Here is a 22,476-nt window from a genome sequence, read left to right as displayed (position 1 = left end):
TTGACTACTCGAGCTCTCCGGCCCGTTCGGTGCACTTTTTTGCAAAAAGCTAGGGAGCTGTCCCTAGGTTCGGGGTGTCACAAAATGATGAAAAGTGGTCAAAAAACCACTATCCAGAATCGGATAGAGAATGATTAGACGAGCTTAAAATTGTTCTACGACCCATGTCTGCGACGTTTAGTATTCGAGTTATGGCCCGCCGTAGGTCTGACCGAGCAATTTTTGTTCCGCGCACTTTGTGCACCGTGCACATTGATGTTTGTATGAAAAAGTACCCTACCTAGGGACGCGTAGAGCAAATTGGTACCCCCGGGCATGTTGTCGGTTGACTTTCTGGTTGCACTTTTCATCATCTAGGGTGTGTTTCTGACACGTTTTGAGGGTTTTTAGCGAAAAAAATTTTTTTGACTACTCGAGCTCTCCGGCCCGTTCGGTGCACTTTTTTGCAAAAAGCTAGGGAGCTGTCCCTAGGTTCGGGGTGTCACAAAATGATGAAAAGTGGTCAAAAAACCACTATCCAGAATCGGATAGAGAATGATTAGACGAGCTTAAAATTGTTCTACGACCCATGTCTGCGACGTTTAGTATTCGAGTTATGGCCCGCCGTAGGTCTGACCGAGCAATTTTTGTTCCGCGCACTTTGTGCACCGTGCACATTGATGTTTGTATGAAAAAGTACCCTACCTAGGGACGCGTAGAGCAAATTGGTACCCCGGGCATGTTGTCGGTTGACTTTCTGGTTGCACTTTTCATCATCTAGGGTGTGTTTCTGACACGTTTTGAGGGTTTTTAGCGAAAAAAAATTTTTTGACTACTCGAGCTCTCCGGCCCGTTCGGTGCACTTTTTTGCAAAAAGCTAGGGAGCTGTCCCTAGGTTCGGGGTGTCACAAAATGATGAAAAGTGGTCAAAAAACCACTATCCAGAATCGGATAGAGAATGATTAGACGAGCTTAAAATTGTTCTACGACCCATGTCTGCGACGTTTAGTATTCGAGTTATGGCCCGCCGTAGGTCTGACCGAGCAATTTTTGTTCCGCGCACTTTGTGCACCGTGCACATTGATGTTTGTATGAAAAAGTACCCTACCTAGGGACGCGTAGAGCAAATTGGTACCCCCGGGCATGTTGTCGGTTGACTTTCTGGTTGCACTTTTCATCATCTAGGGTGTGTTTCTGACACGTTTTGAGGGTTTTTAGCGAAAAAAAATTTTTTGACTACTCGAGCTCTCCGGCCCGTTCGGTGCACTTTTTTGCAAAAAGCTAGGGAGCTGTCCCTAGGTTCGGGGTGTCACAAAATGATGAAAAGTGGTCAAAAAACCACTATCCAGAATCGGATAGAGAACGATTAGACGAGCTTAAAATTGTTCTACGACCCATGTCTGCGACGTTTAGTATTCGAGTTATGGCCCGCCGTAGGTCTGACCGAGCAATTTTTGTTCCGCGCACTTTGTGCACCGTGCACATTGATGTTTGTATGAAAAAGTACCCTACCTAGGGACGCGTAGAGCAAATTGGTACCCCCGGGCATGTTGTCGGTTGACTTTCTGGTTGCACTTTTCATCATCTAGGGTGTGTTTCTGACACGTTTTGAGGGTTTTTAGCGAAAAAAATTTTTTTGACTACTCGAGCTCTCCGGCCCGTTCGGTGCACTTTTTTGCAAAAAGCTAGGGAGCTGTCCCTAGGTTCGGGGTGTCACAAAATGATGAAAAGTGGTCAAAAAACCACTATCCAGAATCGGATAGAGAATGATTAGACGAGCTTAAAATTGTTCTACGACCCATGTCTGCGACGTTTAGTATTCGAGTTATGGCCCGCCGTAGGTCTGACCGAGCAATTTTTGTTCCGCGCACTTTGTGCACCGTGCACATTGATGTTTGTATGAAAAAGTACCCTACCTAGGGACGCGTAGAGCAAATTGGTACCCCCGGGCATGTTGTCGGTTGACTTTCTGGTTGCACTTTTCATCATCTAGGGTGTGTTTCTGACACGTTTTGAGGGTTTTTAGCGAAAAAAATTTTTTTGACTACTCGAGCTCTCCGGCCCGTTCGGTGCACTTTTTTGCAAAAAGCTAGGGAGCTGTCCCTAGGTTCGGGGTGTCACAAAATGATGAAAAGTGGTCAAAAAACCACTATCCAGAATCGGATAGAGAATGATTAGACGAGCTTAAAATTGTTCTACGACCCATGTCTGCGACGTTTAGTATTCGAGTTATGGCCCGCCGTAGGTCTGACCGAGCAATTTTTGTTCCGCGCACTTTGTGCACCGTGCACATTGATGTTTGTATGAAAAAGTACCCTACCTAGGGACGCGTAGAGCAAATTGGTACCCCCGGGCATGTTGTCGGTTGACTTTCTGGTTGCACTTTTCATCATCTAGGGTGTGTTTCTGACACGTTTTGAGGGTTTTTAGCGAAAAAAAATTTTTTGACTACTCGAGCTCTCCGGCCCGTTCGGTGCACTTTTTTGCAAAAAGCTAGGGAGCTGTCCCTAGGTTCGGGGTGTCACAAAATGATGAAAAGTGGTCAAAAAACCACTATCCAGAATCGGATAGAGAATGATTAGACGAGCTTAAAATTGTTCTACGACCCATGTCTGCGACGTTTAGTATTCGAGTTATGGCCCGCCGTAGGTCTGACCGAGCAATTTTTGTTCCGCGCACTTTGTGCACCGTGCACATTGATGTTTGTATGAAAAAGTACCCTACCTAGGGACGCGTAGAGCAAATTGGTACCCCCGGGCATGTTGTCGGTTGACTTTCTGGTTGCACTTTTCATCATCTAGGGTGTGTTTCTGACACGTTTTGAGGGTTTTTAGCGAAAAAAAATTTTTTGACTACTCGAGCTCTCCGGCCCGTTCGGTGCACTTTTTTGCAAAAAGCTAGGGAGCTGTCCCTAGGTTCGGGGTGTCACAAAATGATGAAAAGTGGTCAAAAAACCACTATCCAGAATCGGATAGAGAACGATTAGACGAGCTTAAAATTGTTCTACGACCCATGTCTGCGACGTTTAGTATTCGAGTTATGGCCCGCCGTAGGTCTGACCGAGCAATTTTTGTTCCGCGCACTTTGTGCACCGTGCACATTGATGTTTGTATGAAAAAGTACCCTACCTAGGGACGCGTAGAGCAAATTGGTACCCCCGGGCATGTTGTCGGTTGACTTTCTGGTTGCACTTTTCATCATCTAGGGTGTGTTTCTGACACGTTTTGAGGGTTTTTAGCGAAAAAAAATTTTTTGACTACTCGAGCTCTCCGGCCCGTTCGGTGCACTTTTTTGCAAAAAGCTAGGGAGCTGTCCCTAGGTTCGGGGTGTCACAAAATGATGAAAAGTGGTCAAAAAACCACTATCCAGAATCGGATAGAGAACGATTAGACGAGCTTAAAATTGTTCTACGACCCATGTCTGCGACGTTTAGTATTCGAGTTATGGCCCGCCGTAGGTCTGACCGAGCAATTTTTGTTCCGCGCACTTTGTGCACCGTGCACATTGATGTTTGTATGAAAAAGTACCCTACCTAGGGACGCGTAGAGCAAATTGGTACCCCCGGGCATGTTGTCGGTTGACTTTCTGGTTGCACTTTTCATCATCTAGGGTGTGTTTCTGACACGTTTTGAGGGTTTTTAGCGAAAAAAATTTTTTTGACTACTCGAGCTCTCCGGCCCGTTCGGTGCACTTTTTTGCAAAAAGCTAGGGAGCTGTCCCTAGGTTCGGGGTGTCACAAAATGATGAAAAGTGGTCAAAAAACCACTATCCAGAATCGGATAGAGAATGATTAGACGAGCTTAAAATTGTTCTACGACCCATGTCTGCGACGTTTAGTATTCGAGTTATGGCCCGCCGTAGGTCTGACCGAGCAATTTTTGTTCCGCGCACTTTGTGCACCGTGCACATTGATGTTTGTATGAAAAAGTACCCTACCTAGGGACGCGTAGAGCAAATTGGTACCCCCGGGCATGTTGTCGGTTGACTTTCTGGTTGCACTTTTCATCATCTAGGGTGTGTTTCTGACACGTTTTGAGGGTTTTTAGCGAAAAAAATTTTTTTGACTACTCGAGCTCTCCGGCCCGTTCGGTGCACTTTTTTGCAAAAAGCTAGGGAGCTGTCCCTAGGTTCGGGGTGTCACAAAATGATGAAAAGTGGTCAAAAAACCACTATCCAGAATCGGATAGAGAATGATTAGACGAGCTTAAAATTGTTCTACGACCCATGTCTGCGACGTTTAGTATTCGAGTTATGGCCCGCCGTAGGTCTGACCGAGCAATTTTTGTTCCGCGCACTTTGTGCACCGTGCACATTGATGTTTGTATGAAAAAGTACCCTACCTAGGGACGCGTAGAGCAAATTGGTACCCCCGGGCATGTTGTCGGTTGACTTTCTGGTTGCACTTTTCATCATCTAGGGTGTGTTTCTGACACGTTTTGAGGGTTTTTAGCGAAAAAAAATTTTTTGACTACTCGAGCTCTCCGGCCCGTTCGGTGCACTTTTTTGCAAAAAGCTAGGGAGCTGTCCCTAGGTTCGGGGTGTCACAAAATGATGAAAAGTGGTCAAAAAACCACTATCCAGAATCGGATAGAGAACGATTAGACGAGCTTAAAATTGTTCTACGACCCATGTCTGCGACGTTTAGTATTCGAGTTATGGCCCGCCGTAGGTCTGACCGAGCAATTTTTGTTCCGCGCACTTTGTGCACCGTGCACATTGATGTTTGTATGAAAAAGTACCCTACCTAGGGACGCGTAGAGCAAATTGGTACCCCGGGCATGTTGTCGGTTGACTTTCTGGTTGCACTTTTCATCATCTAGGGTGTGTTTCTGACACGTTTTGAGGGTTTTTAGCGAAAAAAATTTTTTGACTACTCGAGCTCTCCGGCCCGTTCGGTGCACTTTTTTGCAAAAAGCTAGGGAGCTGTCCCTAGGTTCGGGGTGTCACAAAATGATGAAAAGTGGTCAAAAAACCACTATCCAGAATCGGATAGAGAATGATTAGACGAGCTTAAAATTGTTCTACGACCCATGTCTGCGACGTTTAGTATTCGAGTTATGGCCCGCCGTAGGTCTGACCGAGCAATTTTTGTTCCGCGCACTTTGTGCACCGTGCACATTGATGTTTGTATGAAAAAGTACCCTACCTAGGGACGCGTAGAGCAAATTGGTACCCCCGGGCATGTTGTCGGTTGACTTTCTGGTTGCACTTTTCATCATCTAGGGTGTGTTTCTGACACGTTTTGAGGGTTTTTAGCGAAAAAAATTTTTTTGACTACTCGAGCTCTCCGGCCCGTTCGGTGCACTTTTTTGCAAAAAGCTAGGGAGCTGTCCCTAGGTTCGGGGTGTCACAAAATGATGAAAAGTGGTCAAAAAACCACTATCCAGAATCGGATAGAGAATGATTAGACGAGCTTAAAATTGTTCTACGACCCATGTCTGCGACGTTTAGTATTCGAGTTATGGCCCGCCGTAGGTCTGACCGAGCAATTTTTGTTCCGCGCACTTTGTGCACCGTGCACATTGATGTTTGTATGAAAAAGTACCCTACCTAGGGACGCGTAGAGCAAATTGGTACCCCGGGCATGTTGTCGGTTGACTTTTTGGTTGCACTTTTCATCATCTAGGGTGTGTTTCTGACACGTTTTGAGGGTTTTTAGCGAAAAAAATTTTTTTGACTACTCGAGCTCTCCGGCCCGTTCGGTGCACTTTTTTGCAAAAAGCTAGGGAGCTGTCCCTAGGTTCGGGGTGTCACAAAATGATGAAAAGTGGTCAAAAAACCACTATCCAGAATCGGATAGAGAATGATTAGACGAGCTTAAAATTGTTCTACGACCCATGTCTGCGACGTTTAGTATTCGAGTTATGGCCCGCCGTAGGTCTGACCGAGCAATTTTGTACTGAAATGTATGGCGGATATATTATTACTCAAACAACATTGCCTTGTATCGTGTCCTACTTGGTCGGCACGGTAAGTATCGACTATAACAAGATTAAATGGATTGAGTGATAACATTTTAAGCCCATTTCCTAAGCCGTGCACCAAAATTGTGTACCGATCAGGGAAAGTACACTACGTACGCGTTCATGGATGTCCATGTTGGTACAAGTTGCCGGTCAGGATAGCCGTGCACCAAAATTGTGTACCGATCAGGGAAAGTACAACACGGAGGGCGCAGCCCGAGCGTACGCGTTCATGGATGTCCATGTTGGTACACATGCACCAAAATTGTGTACCGATCAGGGAAAGTACACTACGTACGCGTTCATGGATGTCCATGTTGGTACAAGTTGCCGGTCAGGATAGCCGTGCACCAAAATTGTGTACCGATCAGGGAAAGTACAACACGGAGGGCGCAGCCCGAGCGTACGCGTTCATGGATGTCCATGTTGGTACACATGCACCAAAATTGTGTACCGATCAGGGAAAGTACAACACGGAGGGCGCAGCCCGAGCGTACGCGTTCATGGATGTCCATGTTGGTACACATGCACCAAAATTGTGTACCGATCAGGGAAAGTACACTACGTACGCGTTCATGGATGTCCATGTTGGTACAAGTTGCCGGTCAGGATAGCCGTGCACCAAAATTGTGTACCGATCAGGGAAAGTACAACACGGAGGGCGCAGCCCGAGCGTACGCGTTCATGGATGTCCATGTTGGTACACATGCACCAAAATTGTGTACCGATCAGGGAAAGTACAACACGGAGGGCGCAGCCCGAGCGTACGCGTTCATGGATGTCCATGTTGGTACAATCTACATGTACGTACCTAGTTTTTGTGTCAAAAGTTGCAATAAAGTGCTTGTATGCTTAAAATGCTTATCTCAACCGGTCACCTTTTGGCCTGCCCTTTTATAGACAGAAGCCTAGAAAGATACGCCCGAGGGCGGTAGCCCGAGGGCGAAACTCGCGATTTTTGTGTTTTTCCATTCGCCCGGGACGACGAAATGAGCTCTGTGCACATCGTGCCGAAAACTGTCTTCTCCACCTTTGTTTTTGTCCGTCTGATCATAAAATCACCCTTATTTGTGTACCATTTGGAGTGCGCAGCCCAAACGTACGCGTTAATGTTAATGTTTGTATACACTACATGTATGTTCCTAGGATTTGGTAATTGAGTCAAACACACAATTCCCCGACCGTCGCGGACACCATTCTTGGACAGAAGTCCTAGTACGTAGAGTACTTTCCCTAGGTATGTGCCCGTTCGTGACTATCGTTGCGTGCATACGGACACGCTTGGGTATGTTTACCATACAAGGTTTACTAGGGAAACCTGCTTGCTCGACCATTGCCCTCCCGTCGCGGACACCATTCTTGGACAGAAGTCCTAGTACGTAGAGTACTTTCCCTAGGTATGTGCCCGTTCGTGACTATCGTTGCGTGCATACGGACACGCTTGGGTATGTTTACCATACAAGGTTTACTAGGGAAACCTGCTTGCTCGACCATTGCCCTCCCGTCGCGGACACCATTCTTGGACAGAAGTCCTAGTACGTAGAGTACTTTCCCTAGGTATGTGCCCGTTCGTGACTATCGTTGCGTGCATACGGACACGCTTGGGTATGTTTACCATACAAGGTTTACTAGGGAAACCAGGAAGGAATTCTAGGCACACGTTTTGTTCCATGCACAGTAACTTTCGTTCTCTTAAGGTAGCAATTTAACTTGTTTGCCATGATAAGCAACCTGCTTCCCCGACCGTCGCGGACACCATTCTTGGACAGAAGTCCTAGTACGTAGAGTACTTTCCCTAGGTATGTGCCCGTTCGTGACTATCGTTGCGTGCATACGGACACGCTTGGGTATGTTTACCATACAAGGTTTACTAGGGAAACCTGCTTGCTCGACCATTGCCCTCCCGTCGCGGACACCATTCTTGGACAGAAGTCCTAGTACGTAGAGTACTTTCCCTAGGTATGTGCCCGTTCGTGACTATCGTTGCGTGCATACGGACACGCTTGGGTATGTTTACCATACAAGGTTTACTAGGGAAACCTGCTTGCTCGACCATTGCCCTCCCGTCGCGGACACCATTCTTGGACAGAAGTCCTAGTACGTAGAGTACTTTCCCTAGGTATGTGCCCGTTCGTGACTATCGTTGCGTGCATACGGACACGCTTGGGTATGTTTACCATACAAGGTTTACTAGGGAAACCTGCTTGCTCGACCATTGCCCTCCCGTCGCGGACACCATTCTTGGACAGAAGTCCTAGTACGTAGAGTACTTTCCCTAGGTATGTGCCCGTTCGTGACTATCGTTGCGTGCATACGGACACGCTTGGGTATGTTTACCATACAAGGTTTACTAGGGAAACCTGCTTGCTCGACCATTGCCCTCCCGTCGCGGACACCATTCTTGGACAGAAGTCCTAGTACGTAGAGTACTTTCCCTAGGTATGTGCCCGTTCGTGACTATCGTTGCGTGCATACGGACACGCTTGGGTATGTTTACCATACAAGGTTTACTAGGGAAACCTGCTTGCTCGACCATTGCCCTCCCGTCGCGGACACCATTCTTGGACAGAAGTCCTAGTACGTAGAGTACTTTCCCTAGGTATGTGCCCGTTCGTGACTATCGTTGCGTGCATACGGACACGCTTGGGTATGTTTACCATACAAGGTTTACTAGGGAAACCAGGAAGGAATTCTAGGCACACGTTTTGTTCCATGCACAGTAACTTTCGTTCTCTTAAGGTAGCAATTTAACTTGTTTGCCATGATAAGCAACCTGCTTCCCCGACCGTCGCGGACACCATTCTTGGACAGAAGTCCTAGTACGTAGAGTACTTTCCCTAGGTATGTGCCCGTTCGTGACTATCGTTGCGTGCATACGGACACGCTTGGGTATGTTTACCATACAAGGTTTACTAGGGAAACCTGCTTGCTCGACCATTGCCCTCCCGTCGCGGACACCATTCTTGGACAGAAGTCCTAGTACGTAGAGTACTTTCCCTAGGTATGTGCCCGTTCGTGACTATCGTTGCGTGCATACGGACACGCTTGGGTATGTTTACCATACAAGGTTTACTAGGGAAACCTGCTTGCTCGACCATTGCCCTCCCGTCGCGGACACCATTCTTGGACAGAAGTCCTAGTACGTAGAGTACTTTCCCTAGGTATGTGCCCGTTCGTGACTATCGTTGCGTGCATACGGACACGCTTGGGTATGTTTACCATACAAGGTTTACTAGGGAAACCTGCTTGCTCGACCATTGCCCTCCCGTCGCGGACACCATTCTTGGACAGAAGTCCTAGTACGTAGAGTACTTTCCCTAGGTATGTGCCCGTTCGTGACTATCGTTGCGTGCATACGGACACGCTTGGGTATGTTTACCATACAAGGTTTACTAGGGAAACCTGCTTGCTCGACCATTGCCCTCCCGTCGCGGACACCATTCTTGGACAGAAGTCCTAGTACGTAGAGTACTTTCCCTAGGTATGTGCCCGTTCGTGACTATCGTTGCGTGCATACGGACACGCTTGGGTATGTTTACCATACAAGGTTTACTAGGGAAACCTGCTTGCTCGACCATTGCCCTCCCGTCGCGGACACCATTCTTGGACAGAAGTCCTAGTACGTAGAGTACTTTCCCTAGGTATGTGCCCGTTCGTGACTATCGTTGCGTGCATACGGACACGCTTGGGTATGTTTACCATACAAGGTTTACTAGGGAAACCTGCTTGCTCGACCATTGCCCTCCCGTCGCGGACACCATTCTTGGACAGAAGTCCTAGTACGTAGAGTACTTTCCCTAGGTATGTGCCCGTTCGTGACTATCGTTGCGTGCATACGGACACGCTTGGGTATGTTTACCATACAAGGTTTACTAGGGAAACCTGCTTGCTCGACCATTGCCCTCCCGTCGCGGACACCATTCTTGGACAGAAGTCCTAGTACGTAGAGTACTTTCCCTAGGTATGTGCCCGTTCGTGACTATCGTTGCGTGCATACGGACACGCTTGGGTATGTTTACCATACAAGGTTTACTAGGGAAACCTGCTTGCTCGACCATTGCCCTCCCGTCGCGGACACCATTCTTGGACAGAAGTCCTAGTACGTAGAGTACTTTCCCTAGGTATGTGCCCGTTCGTGACTATCGTTGCGTGCATACGGACACGCTTGGGTATGTTTACCATACAAGGTTTACTAGGGAAACCTGCTTGCTCGACCATTGCCCTCCCGTCGCGGACACCATTCTTGGACAGAAGTCCTAGTACGTAGAGTACTTTCCCTAGGTATGTGCCCGTTCGTGACTATCGTTGCGTGCATACGGACACGCTTGGGTATGTTTACCATACAAGGTTTACTAGGGAAACCTGCTTGCTCGACCATTGCCCTCCCGTCGCGGACACCATTCTTGGACAGAAGTCCTAGTACGTAGAGTACTTTCCCTAGGTATGTGCCCGTTCGTGACTATCGTTGCGTGCATACGGACACGCTTGGGTATGTTTACCATACAAGGTTTACTAGGGAAACCTGCTTGCTCGACCATTGCCCTCCCGTCGCGGACACCATTCTTGGACAGAAGTCCTAGTACGTAGAGTACTTTCCCTAGGTATGTGCCCGTTCGTGACTATCGTTGCGTGCATACGGACACGCTTGGGTATGTTTACCATACAAGGTTTACTAGGGAAACCTGCTTGCTCGACCATTGCCCTCCCGTCGCGGACACCATTCTTGGACAGAAGTCCTAGTACGTAGAGTACTTTCCCTAGGTATGTGCCCGTTCGTGACTATCGTTGCGTGCATACGGACACGCTTGGGTATGTTTACCATACAAGGTTTACTAGGGAAACCTGCTTGCTCGACCATTGCCCTCCCGTCGCGGACACCATTCTTGGACAGAAGTCCTAGTACGTAGAGTACTTTCCCTAGGTATGTGCCCGTTCGTGACTATCGTTGCGTGCATACGGACACGCTTGGGTATGTTTACCATACAAGGTTTACTAGGGAAACCTGCTTGCTCGACCATTGCCCTCCCGTCGCGGACACCATTCTTGGACAGAAGTCCTAGTACGTAGAGTACTTTCCCTAGGTATGTGCCCGTTCGTGACTATCGTTGCGTGCATACGGACACGCTTGGGTATGTTTACCATACAAGGTTTACTAGGGAAACCTGCTTGCTCGACCATTGCCCTCCCGTCGCGGACACCATTCTTGGACAGAAGTCCTAGTACGTAGAGTACTTTCCCTAGGTATGTGCCCGTTCGTGACTATCGTTGCGTGCATACGGACACGCTTGGGTATGTTTACCATACAAGGTTTACTAGGGAAACCTGCTTGCTCGACCATTGCCCTCCCGTCGCGGACACCATTCTTGGACAGAAGTCCTAGTACGTAGAGTACTTTCCCTAGGTATGTGCCCGTTCGTGACTATCGTTGCGTGCATACGGACACGCTTGGGTATGTTTACCATACAAGGTTTACTAGGGAAACCTGCTTGCTCGACCATTGCCCTCCCGTCGCGGACACCATTCTTGGACAGAAGTCCTAGTACGTAGAGTACTTTCCCTAGGTATGTGCCCGTTCGTGACTATCGTTGCGTGCATACGGACACGCTTGGGTATGTTTACCATACAAGGTTTACTAGGGAAACCTGCTTGCTCGACCATTGCCCTCCCGTCGCGGACACCATTCTTGGACAGAAGTCCTAGTACGTAGAGTACTTTCCCTAGGTATGTGCCCGTTCGTGACTATCGTTGCGTGCATACGGACACGCTTGGGTATGTTTACCATACAAGGTTTACTAGGGAAACCTGCTTGCTCGACCATTGCCCTCCCGTCGCGGACACCATTCTTGGACAGAAGTCCTAGTACGTAGAGTACTTTCCCTAGGTATGTGCCCGTTCGTGACTATCGTTGCGTGCATACGGACACGCTTGGGTATGTTTACCATACAAGGTTTACTAGGGAAACCAGGAAGGAATTCTAGGCACACGTTTTGTTCCATGCACAGTAACTTTCGTTCTCTTAAGGTAGCAATTTAACTTGTTTGACATGATAAGCAACCTGCTTCCCCGACCGTCGCGGACACCATTCTTGGACAGAAGTCCTAGTACGTAGAGTACTTTCCCTAGGTATGTGCCCGTTCGTGACTATCGTTGCGTGCATACGGACACGCTTGGGTATGTTTACCATACAAGGTTTACTAGGGAAACCTGCTTGCTCGACCATTGCCCTCCCGTCGCGGACACCATTCTTGGACAGAAGTCCTAGTACGTAGAGTACTTTCCCTAGGTATGTGCCCGTTCGTGACTATCGTTGCGTGCATACGGACACGCTTGGGTATGTTTACCATACAAGGTTTACTAGGGAAACCTGCTTGCTCGACCATTGCCCTCCCGTCGCGGACACCATTCTTGGACAGAAGTCCTAGTACGTAGAGTACTTTCCCTAGGTATGTGCCCGTTCGTGACTATCGTTGCGTGCATACGGACACGCTTGGGTATGTTTACCATACAAGGTTTACTAGGGAAACCTGCTTGCTCGACCATTGCCCTCCCGTCGCGGACACCATTCTTGGACAGAAGTCCTAGTACGTAGAGTACTTTCCCTAGGTATGTGCCCGTTCGTGACTATCGTTGCGTGCATACGGACACGCTTGGGTATGTTTACCATACAAGGTTTACTAGGGAAACCTGCTTGCTCGACCATTGCCCTCCCGTCGCGGACACCATTCTTGGACAGAAGTCCTAGTACGTAGAGTACTTTCCCTAGGTATGTGCCCGTTCGTGACTATCGTTGCGTGCATACGGACACGCTTGGGTATGTTTACCATACAAGGTTTACTAGGGAAACCTGCTTGCTCGACCATTGCCCTCCCGTCGCGGACACCATTCTTGGACAGAAGTCCTAGTACGTAGAGTACTTTCCCTAGGTATGTGCCCGTTCGTGACTATCGTTGCGTGCATACGGACACGCTTGGGTATGTTTACCATACAAGGTTTACTAGGGAAACCTGCTTGCTCGACCATTGCCCTCCCGTCGCGGACACCATTCTTGGACAGAAGTCCTAGTACGTAGAGTACTTTCCCTAGGTATGTGCCCGTTCGTGACTATCGTTGCGTGCATACGGACACGCTTGGGTATGTTTACCATACAAGGTTTACTAGGGAAACCAGGAAGGAATTCTAGGCACACGTTTTGTTCCATGCACAGTAACTTTCGTTCTCTTAAGGTAGCAATTTAACTTGTTTGACATGATAAGCAACCTGCTTCCCCGACCGTCGCGGACACCATTCTTGGACAGAAGTCCTAGTACGTAGAGTACTTTCCCTAGGTATGTGCCCGTTCGTGACTATCGTTGCGTGCATACGGACACGCTTGGGTATGTTTACCATACAAGGTTTACTAGGGAAACCTGCTTGCTCGACCATTGCCCTCCCGTCGCGGACACCATTCTTGGACAGAAGTCCTAGTACGTAGAGTACTTTCCCTAGGTATGTGCCCGTTCGTGACTATCGTTGCGTGCATACGGACACGCTTGGGTATGTTTACCATACAAGGTTTACTAGGGAAACCTGCTTGCTCGACCATTGCCCTCCCGTCGCGGACACCATTCTTGGACAGAAGTCCTAGTACGTAGAGTACTTTCCCTAGGTATGTGCCCGTTCGTGACTATCGTTGCGTGCATACGGACACGCTTGGGTATGTTTACCATACAAGGTTTACTAGGGAAACCTGCTTGCTCGACCATTGCCCTCCCGTCGCGGACACCATTCTTGGACAGAAGTCCTAGTACGTAGAGTACTTTCCCTAGGTATGTGCCCGTTCGTGACTATCGTTGCGTGCATACGGACACGCTTGGGTATGTTTACCATACAAGGTTTACTAGGGAAACCTGCTTGCTCGACCATTGCCCTCCCGTCGCGGACACCATTCTTGGACAGAAGTCCTAGTACGTAGAGTACTTTCCCTAGGTATGTGCCCGTTCGTGACTATCGTTGCGTGCATACGGACACGCTTGGGTATGTTTACCATACAAGGTTTACTAGGGAAACCTGCTTGCTCGACCATTGCCCTCCCGTCGCGGACACCATTCTTGGACAGAAGTCCTAGTACGTAGAGTACTTTCCCTAGGTATGTGCCCGTTCGTGACTATCGTTGCGTGCATACGGACACGCTTGGGTATGTTTACCATACAAGGTTTACTAGGGAAACCTGCTTGCTCGACCATTGCCCTCCCGTCGCGGACACCATTCTTGGACAGAAGTCCTAGTACGTAGAGTACTTTCCCTAGGTATGTGCCCGTTCGTGACTATCGTTGCGTGCATACGGACACGCTTGGGTATGTTTACCATACAAGGTTTACTAGGGAAACCAGGAAGGAATTCTAGGCACACGTTTTGTTCCATGCACAGTAACTTTCGTTCTCTTAAGGTAGCAATTTAACTTGTTTGCCATGATAAGCAACCTGCTTCCCCGACCGTCGCGGACACCATTCTTGGACAGAAGTCCTAGTACGTAGAGTACTTTCCCTAGGTATGTGCCCGTTCGTGACTATCGTTGCGTGCATACGGACACGCTTGGGTATGTTTACCATACAAGGTTTACTAGGGAAACCTGCTTGCTCGACCATTGCCCTCCCGTCGCGGACACCATTCTTGGACAGAAGTCCTAGTACGTAGAGTACTTTCCCTAGGTATGTGCCCGTTCGTGACTATCGTTGCGTGCATACGGACACGCTTGGGTATGTTTACCATACAAGGTTTACTAGGGAAACCTGCTTGCTCGACCATTGCCCTCCCGTCGCGGACACCATTCTTGGACAGAAGTCCTAGTACGTAGAGTACTTTCCCTAGGTATGTGCCCGTTCGTGACTATCGTTGCGTGCATACGGACACGCTTGGGTATGTTTACCATACAAGGTTTACTAGGGAAACCTGCTTGCTCGACCATTGCCCTCCCGTCGCGGACACCATTCTTGGACAGAAGTCCTAGTACGTAGAGTACTTTCCCTAGGTATGTGCCCGTTCGTGACTATCGTTGCGTGCATACGGACACGCTTGGGTATGTTTACCATACAAGGTTTACTAGGGAAACCTGCTTGCTCGACCATTGCCCTCCCGTCGCGGACACCATTCTTGGACAGAAGTCCTAGTACGTAGAGTACTTTCCCTAGGTATGTGCCCGTTCGTGACTATCGTTGCGTGCATACGGACACGCTTGGGTATGTTTACCATACAAGGTTTACTAGGGAAACCTGCTTGCTCGACCATTGCCCTCCCGTCGCGGACACCATTCTTGGACAGAAGTCCTAGTACGTAGAGTACTTTCCCTAGGTATGTGCCCGTTCGTGACTATCGTTGCGTGCATACGGACACGCTTGGGTATGTTTACCATACAAGGTTTACTAGGGAAACCAGGAAGGAATTCTAGGCACACGTTTTGTTCCATGCACAGTAACTTTCGTTCTCTTAAGGTAGCAATTTAACTTGTTTGCCATGATAAGCAACCTGCTTCCCCGACCGTCGCGGACACCATTCTTGGACAGAAGTCCTAGTACGTAGAGTACTTTCCCTAGGTATGTGCCCGTTCGTGACTATCGTTGCGTGCATACGGACACGCTTGGGTATGTTTACCATACAAGGTTTACTAGGGAAACCTGCTTGCTCGACCATTGCCCTCCCGTCGCGGACACCATTCTTGGACAGAAGTCCTAGTACGTAGAGTACTTTCCCTAGGTATGTGCCCGTTCGTGACTATCGTTGCGTGCATACGGACACGCTTGGGTATGTTTACCATACAAGGTTTACTAGGGAAACCTGCTTGCTCGACCATTGCCCTCCCGTCGCGGACACCATTCTTGGACAGAAGTCCTAGTACGTAGAGTACTTTCCCTAGGTATGTGCCCGTTCGTGACTATCGTTGCGTGCATACGGACACGCTTGGGTATGTTTACCATACAAGGTTTACTAGGGAAACCTGCTTGCTCGACCATTGCCCTCCCGTCGCGGACACCATTCTTGGACAGAAGTCCTAGTACGTAGAGTACTTTCCCTAGGTATGTGCCCGTTCGTGACTATCGTTGCGTGCATACGGACACGCTTGGGTATGTTTACCATACAAGGTTTACTAGGGAAACCTGCTTGCTCGACCATTGCCCTCCCGTCGCGGACACCATTCTTGGACAGAAGTCCTAGTACGTAGAGTACTTTCCCTAGGTATGTGCCCGTTCGTGACTATCGTTGCGTGCATACGGACACGCTTGGGTATGTTTACCATACAAGGTTTACTAGGGAAACCTGCTTGCTCGACCATTGCCCTCCCGTCGCGGACACCATTCTTGGACAGAAGTCCTAGTACGTAGAGTACTTTCCCTAGGTATGTGCCCGTTCGTGACTATCGTTGCGTGCATACGGACACGCTTGGGTATGTTTACCATACAAGGTTTACTAGGGAAACCTGCTTGCTCGACCATTGCCCTCCCGTCGCGGACACCATTCTTGGACAGAAGTCCTAGTACGTAGAGTACTTTCCCTAGGTATGTGCCCGTTCGTGACTATCGTTGCGTGCATACGGACACGCTTGGGTATGTTTACCATACAAGGTTTACTAGGGAAACCTGCTTGCTCGACCATTGCCCTCCCGTCGCGGACACCATTCTTGGACAGAAGTCCTAGTACGTAGAGTACTTTCCCTAGGTATGTGCCCGTTCGTGACTATCGTTGCGTGCATACGGACACGCTTGGGTATGTTTACCATACAAGGTTTACTAGGGAAACCTGCTTGCTCGACCATTGCCCTCCCGTCGCGGACACCATTCTTGGACAGAAGTCCTAGTACGTAGAGTACTTTCCCTAGGTATGTGCCCGTTCGTGACTATCGTTGCGTGCATACGGACACGCTTGGGTATGTTTACCATACAAGGTTTACTAGGGAAACCTGCTTGCTCGACCATTGCCCTCCCGTCGCGGACACCATTCTTGGACAGAAGTCCTAGTACGTAGAGTACTTTCCCTAGGTATGTGCCCGTTCGTGACTATCGTTGCGTGCATACGGACACGCTTGGGTATGTTTACCATACAAGGTTTACTAGGGAAACCTGCTTGCTCGACCATTGCCCTCCCGTCGCGGACACCATTCTTGGACAGAAGTCCTAGTACGTAGAGTACTTTCCCTAGGTATGTGCCCGTTCGTGACTATCGTTGCGTGCATACGGACACGCTTGGGTATGTTTACCATACAAGGTTTACTAGGGAAACCTGCTTGCTCGACCATTGCCCTCCCGTCGCGGACACCATTCTTGGACAGAAGTCCTAGTACGTAGAGTACTTTCCCTAGGTATGTGCCCGTTCGTGACTATCGTTGCGTGCATACGGACACGCTTGGGTATGTTTACCATACAAGGTTTACTAGGGAAACCTGCTTGCTCGACCATTGCCCTCCCGTCGCGGACACCATTCTTGGACAGAAGTCCTAGTACGTAGAGTACTTTCCCTAGGTATGTGCCCGTTCGTGACTATCGTTGCGTGCATACGGACACGCTTGGGTATGTTTACCATACAAGGTTTACTAGGGAAACCTGCTTGCTCGACCATTGCCCTCCCGTCGCGGACACCATTCTTGGACAGAAGTCCTAGTACGTAGAGTACTTTCCCTAGGTATGTGCCCGTTCGTGACTATCGTTGCGTGCATACGGACACGCTTGGGTATGTTTACCATACAAGGTTTACTAGGGAAACCTGCTTGCTCGACCATTGCCCTCCCGTCGCGGACACCATTCTTGGACAGAAGTCCTAGTACGTAGAGTACTTTCCCTAGGTATGTGCCCGTTCGTGACTATCGTTGCGTGCATACGGACACGCTTGGGTATGTTTACCATACAAGGTTTACTAGGGAAACCTGCTTGCTCGACCATTGCCCTCCCGTCGCGGACACCATTCTTGGACAGAAGTCCTAGTACGTAGAGTACTTTCCCTAGGTATGTGCCCGTTCGTGACTATCGTTGCGTGCATACGGACACGCTTGGGTATGTTTACCATACAAGGTTTACTAGGGAAACCTGCTTGCTCGACCATTGCCCTCCCGTCGCGGACACCATTCTTGGACAGAAGTCCTAGTACGTAGAGTACTTTCCCTAGGTATGTGCCCGTTCGTGACTATCGTTGCGTGCATACGGACACGCTTGGGTATGTTTACCATACAAGGTTTACTAGGGAAACCTGCTTGCTCGACCATTGCCCTCCCGTCGCGGACACCATTCTTGGACAGAAGTCCTAGTACGTAGAGTACTTTCCCTAGGTATGTGCCCGTTCGTGACTATCGTTGCGTGCATACGGACACGCTTGGGTATGTTTACCATACAAGGTTTACTAGGGAAACCTGCTTGCTCGACCATTGCCCTCCCGTCGCGGACACCATTCTTGGACAGAAGTCCTAGTACGTAGAGTACTTTCCCTAGGTATGTGCCCGTTCGTGACTATCGTTGCGTGCATACGGACACGCTTGGGTATGTTTACCATACAAGGTTTACTAGGGAAACCTGCTTGCTCGACCATTGCCCTCCCGTCGCGGACACCATTCTTGGACAGAAGTCCTAGTACGTAGAGTACTTTCCCTAGGTATGTGCCCGTTCGTGACTATCGTTGCGTGCATACGGACACGCTTGGGTATGTTTACCATACAAGGTTTACTAGGGAAACCTGCTTGCTCGACCATTGCCCTCCCGTCGCGGACACCATTCTTGGACAGAAGTCCTAGTACGTAGAGTACTTTCCCTAGGTATGTGCCCGTTCGTGACTATCGTTGCGTGCATACGGACACGCTTGGGTATGTTTACCATACAAGGTTTACTAGGGAAACCTGCTTGCTCGACCATTGCCCTCCCGTCGCGGACACCATTCTTGGACAGAAGTCCTAGTACGTAGAGTACTTTCCCTAGGTATGTGCCCGTTCGTGACTATCGTTGCGTGCATACGGACACGCTTGGGTATGTTTACCATACAAGGTTTACTAGGGAAACCTGCTTGCTCGACCATTGCCCTCCCGTCGCGGACACCATTCTTGGACAGAAGTCCTAGTACGTAGAGTACTTTCCCTAGGTATGTGCCCGTTCGTGACTATCGTTGCGTGCATACGGACACGCTTGGGTATGTTTACCATACAAGGTTTACTAGGGAAACCTGCTTGCTCGACCATTGCCCTCCCGTCGCGGACACCATTCTTGGACAGAAGTCCTAGTACGTAGAGTACTTTCCCTAGGTATGTGCCCGTTCGTGACTATCGTTGCGTGCATACGGACACGCTTGGGTATGTTTACCATACAAGGTTTACTAGGGAAACCTGCTTGCTCGACCATTGCCCTCCCGTCGCGGACACCATTCTTGGACAGAAGTCCTAGTACGTAGAGTACTTTCCCTAGGTATGTGCCCGTTCGTGACTATCGTTGCGTGCATACGGACACGCTTGGGTATGTTTACCATACAAGGTTTACTAGGGAAACCTGCTTGCTCGACCATTGCCCTCCCGTCGCGGACACCATTCTTGGACAGAAGTCCTAGTACGTAGAGTACTTTCCCTAGGTATGTGCCCGTTCGTGACTATCGTTGCGTGCATACGGACACGCTTGGGTATGTTTACCATACAAGGTTTACTAGAAGGAGGCACACCATGCACAGTAACTTTCGTTCTCTTAAGGTAGCAATTTAACTTGTTTGACATGATAAGCAACCTGCTTCCCCGACCGTCGCGGACACCATTCTTGGACAGAAGTCCTAGTACGTAGAGTACTTTCCCTAGGTATGTGCCCGTTCGTGACTATCGTTGCGTGCATACGGACACGCTTGGGTATGTTTACCATACAAGGTTTACTAGGGAAACCTGCTTGCTCGACCATTGCCCTCCCGTCGCGGACACCATTCTTGGACAGAAGTCCTAGTACGTAGAGTACTTTCCCTAGGTATGTGCCCGTTCGTGACTATCGTTGCGTGCATACGGACACGCTTGGGTATGTTTACCATACAAGGTTTACTAGGGAAACCTGCTTGCTCGACCATTGCCCTCCCGTCGCGGACACCATTCTTGGACAGAAGTCCTAGTACGTAGAGTACTTTCCCTAGGTATGTGCCCGTTCGTGACTATCGTTGCGTGCATACGGACACGCTTGGGTATGTTTACCATACAAGGTTTACTAGGGAAACCTGCTTGCTCGACCATTGCCCTCCCGTCGCGGACACCATTCTTGGACAGAAGTCCTAGTACGTAGAGTACTTTCCCTAGGTATGTGCCCGTTCGTGACTATCGTTGCGTGCATACGGACACGCTTGGGTATGTTTACCATACAAGGTTTACTAGGGAAACCTGCTTGCTCGACCATTGCCCTCCCGTCGCGGACACCATTCTTGGACAGAAGTCCTAGTACGTAGAGTACTTTCCCTAGGTATGTGCCCGTTCGTGACTATCGTTGCGTGCATACGGACACGCTTGGGTATGTTTACCATACAAGGTTTACTAGGGAAACCTGCTTGCTCGACCATTGCCCTCCCGTCGCGGACACCATTCTTGGACAGAAGTCCTAGTACGTAGAGTACTTTCCCTAGGTATGTGCCCGTTCGTGACTATCGTTGCGTGCATACGGACACGCTTGGGTATGTTTACCATACAAGGTTTACTAGGGAAACCTGCTTGCTCGACCATTGCCCTCCCGTCGCGGACACCATTCTTGGACAGAAGTCCTAGTACGTAGAGTACTTTCCCTAGGTATGTGCCCGTTCGTGACTATCGTTGCGTGCATACGGACACGCTTGGGTATGTTTACCATACAAGGTTTACTAGGGAAACCAGGAAGGAATTCTAGGCACACGTTTTGTTCCATGCACAGTAACTTTCGTTCTCTTAAGGTAGCAATTTAACTTGTTTGACATGATAAGCAACCTGCTTCCCCGACCGTCGCGGACACCATTCTTGGACAGAAGTCCTAGTACGTAGAGTACTTTCCCTAGGTATGTGCCCGTTCGTGACTATCGTTGCGTGCATACGGACACGCTTGGGTATGTTTACCATACAAGGTTTACTAGGGAAACCTGCTTGCTCGACCATTGCCCTCCCGTCGCGGACACCATTCTTGGACAGAAGTCCTAGTACGTAGAGTACTTTCCCTAGGTATGTGCCCGTTCGTGACTATCGTTGCGTGCATACGGACACGCTTGGGTATGTTTACCATACAAGGTTTACTAGGGAAACCTGCTTGCTCGACCATTGCCCTCCCGTCGCGGACACCATTCTTGGACAGAAGTCCTAGTACGTAGAGTACTTTCCCTAGGTATGTGCCCGTTCGTGACTATCGTTGCGTGCATACGGACACGCTTGGGTATGTTTACCATACAAGGTTTACTAGGGAAACCTGCTTGCTCGACCATTGCCCTCCCGTCGCGGACACCATTCTTGGACAGAAGTCCTAGTACGTAGAGTACTTTCCCTAGGTATGTGCCCGTTCGTGACTATCGTTGCGTGCATACGGACACGCTTGGGTATGTTTACCATACAAGGTTTACTAGGGAAACCTGCTTGCTCGACCATTGCCCTCCCGTCGCGGACACCATTCTTGGACAGAAGTCCTAGTACGTAGAGTACTTTCCCTAGGTATGTGCCCGTTCGTGACTATCGTTGCGTGCATACGGACACGCTTGGGTATGTTTACCATACAAGGTTTACTAGGGAAACCTGCTTGCTCGACCATTGCCCTCCCGTCGCGGACACCATTCTTGGACAGAAGTCCTAGTACGTAGAGTACTTTCCCTAGGTATGTGCCCGTTCGTGACTATCGTTGCGTGCATACGGACACGCTTGGGTATGTTTACCATACAAGGTTTACTAGGGAAACCTGCTTGCTCGACCATTGCCCTCCCGTCGCGGACACCATTCTTGGACAGAAGTCCTAGTACGTAGAGTACTTTCCCTAGGTATGTGCCCGTTCGTGACTATCGTTGCGTGCATACGGACACGCTTGGGTATGTTTACCATACAAGGTTTACTAGGGAAACCTGCTTGCTCGACCATTGCCCTCCCGTCGCGGACACCATTCTTGGACAGAAGTCCTAGTACGTAGCGTTCTTTATTGTACTTGATCAGTTTGTATTGCCTTCGCTTTGTTCCATCGACACTTGCTACTGCTCACTAAGGGGTTTTTGTTTGTGATGTGTACGATAAGCCACCGTCTATCCTATCCGGCACTTTATCAACACTTTTCACCCAAGTCATAGGAACGTAGTGTACTTTCCCTGATCGGTACACAATTTTGGTGCACGGCTATCCTGACCGGCAACTTGTACCAACATGGACATCCATGAACGCGTACGCTCGGGCTGCGCCCTCCGTGTTGTACTTTCCCTGATCGGTACACAATTTTGGTGCACGGCTATCCTGACCGGCAACTTGTACCAACATGGACATCCATGAACGCGTACGCTCGGGCTGCGCCCTCCGTGTTGTACTTTCCCTGATCGGTACACAATTTTGGTGCACGGCTATCCTGACCGGCAACTTGTA

The sequence above is a fragment of the Anopheles merus genome, unplaced genomic scaffold, assembly GCF_017562075.2.
Source record: "Anopheles merus strain MAF unplaced genomic scaffold, AmerM5.1 LNR4000285, whole genome shotgun sequence".
Taxonomy (NCBI): Eukaryota; Metazoa; Arthropoda; class Insecta; order Diptera; family Culicidae; genus Anopheles; species Anopheles merus.
Note: the sequence above shows the minus strand (reverse complement) of the source record.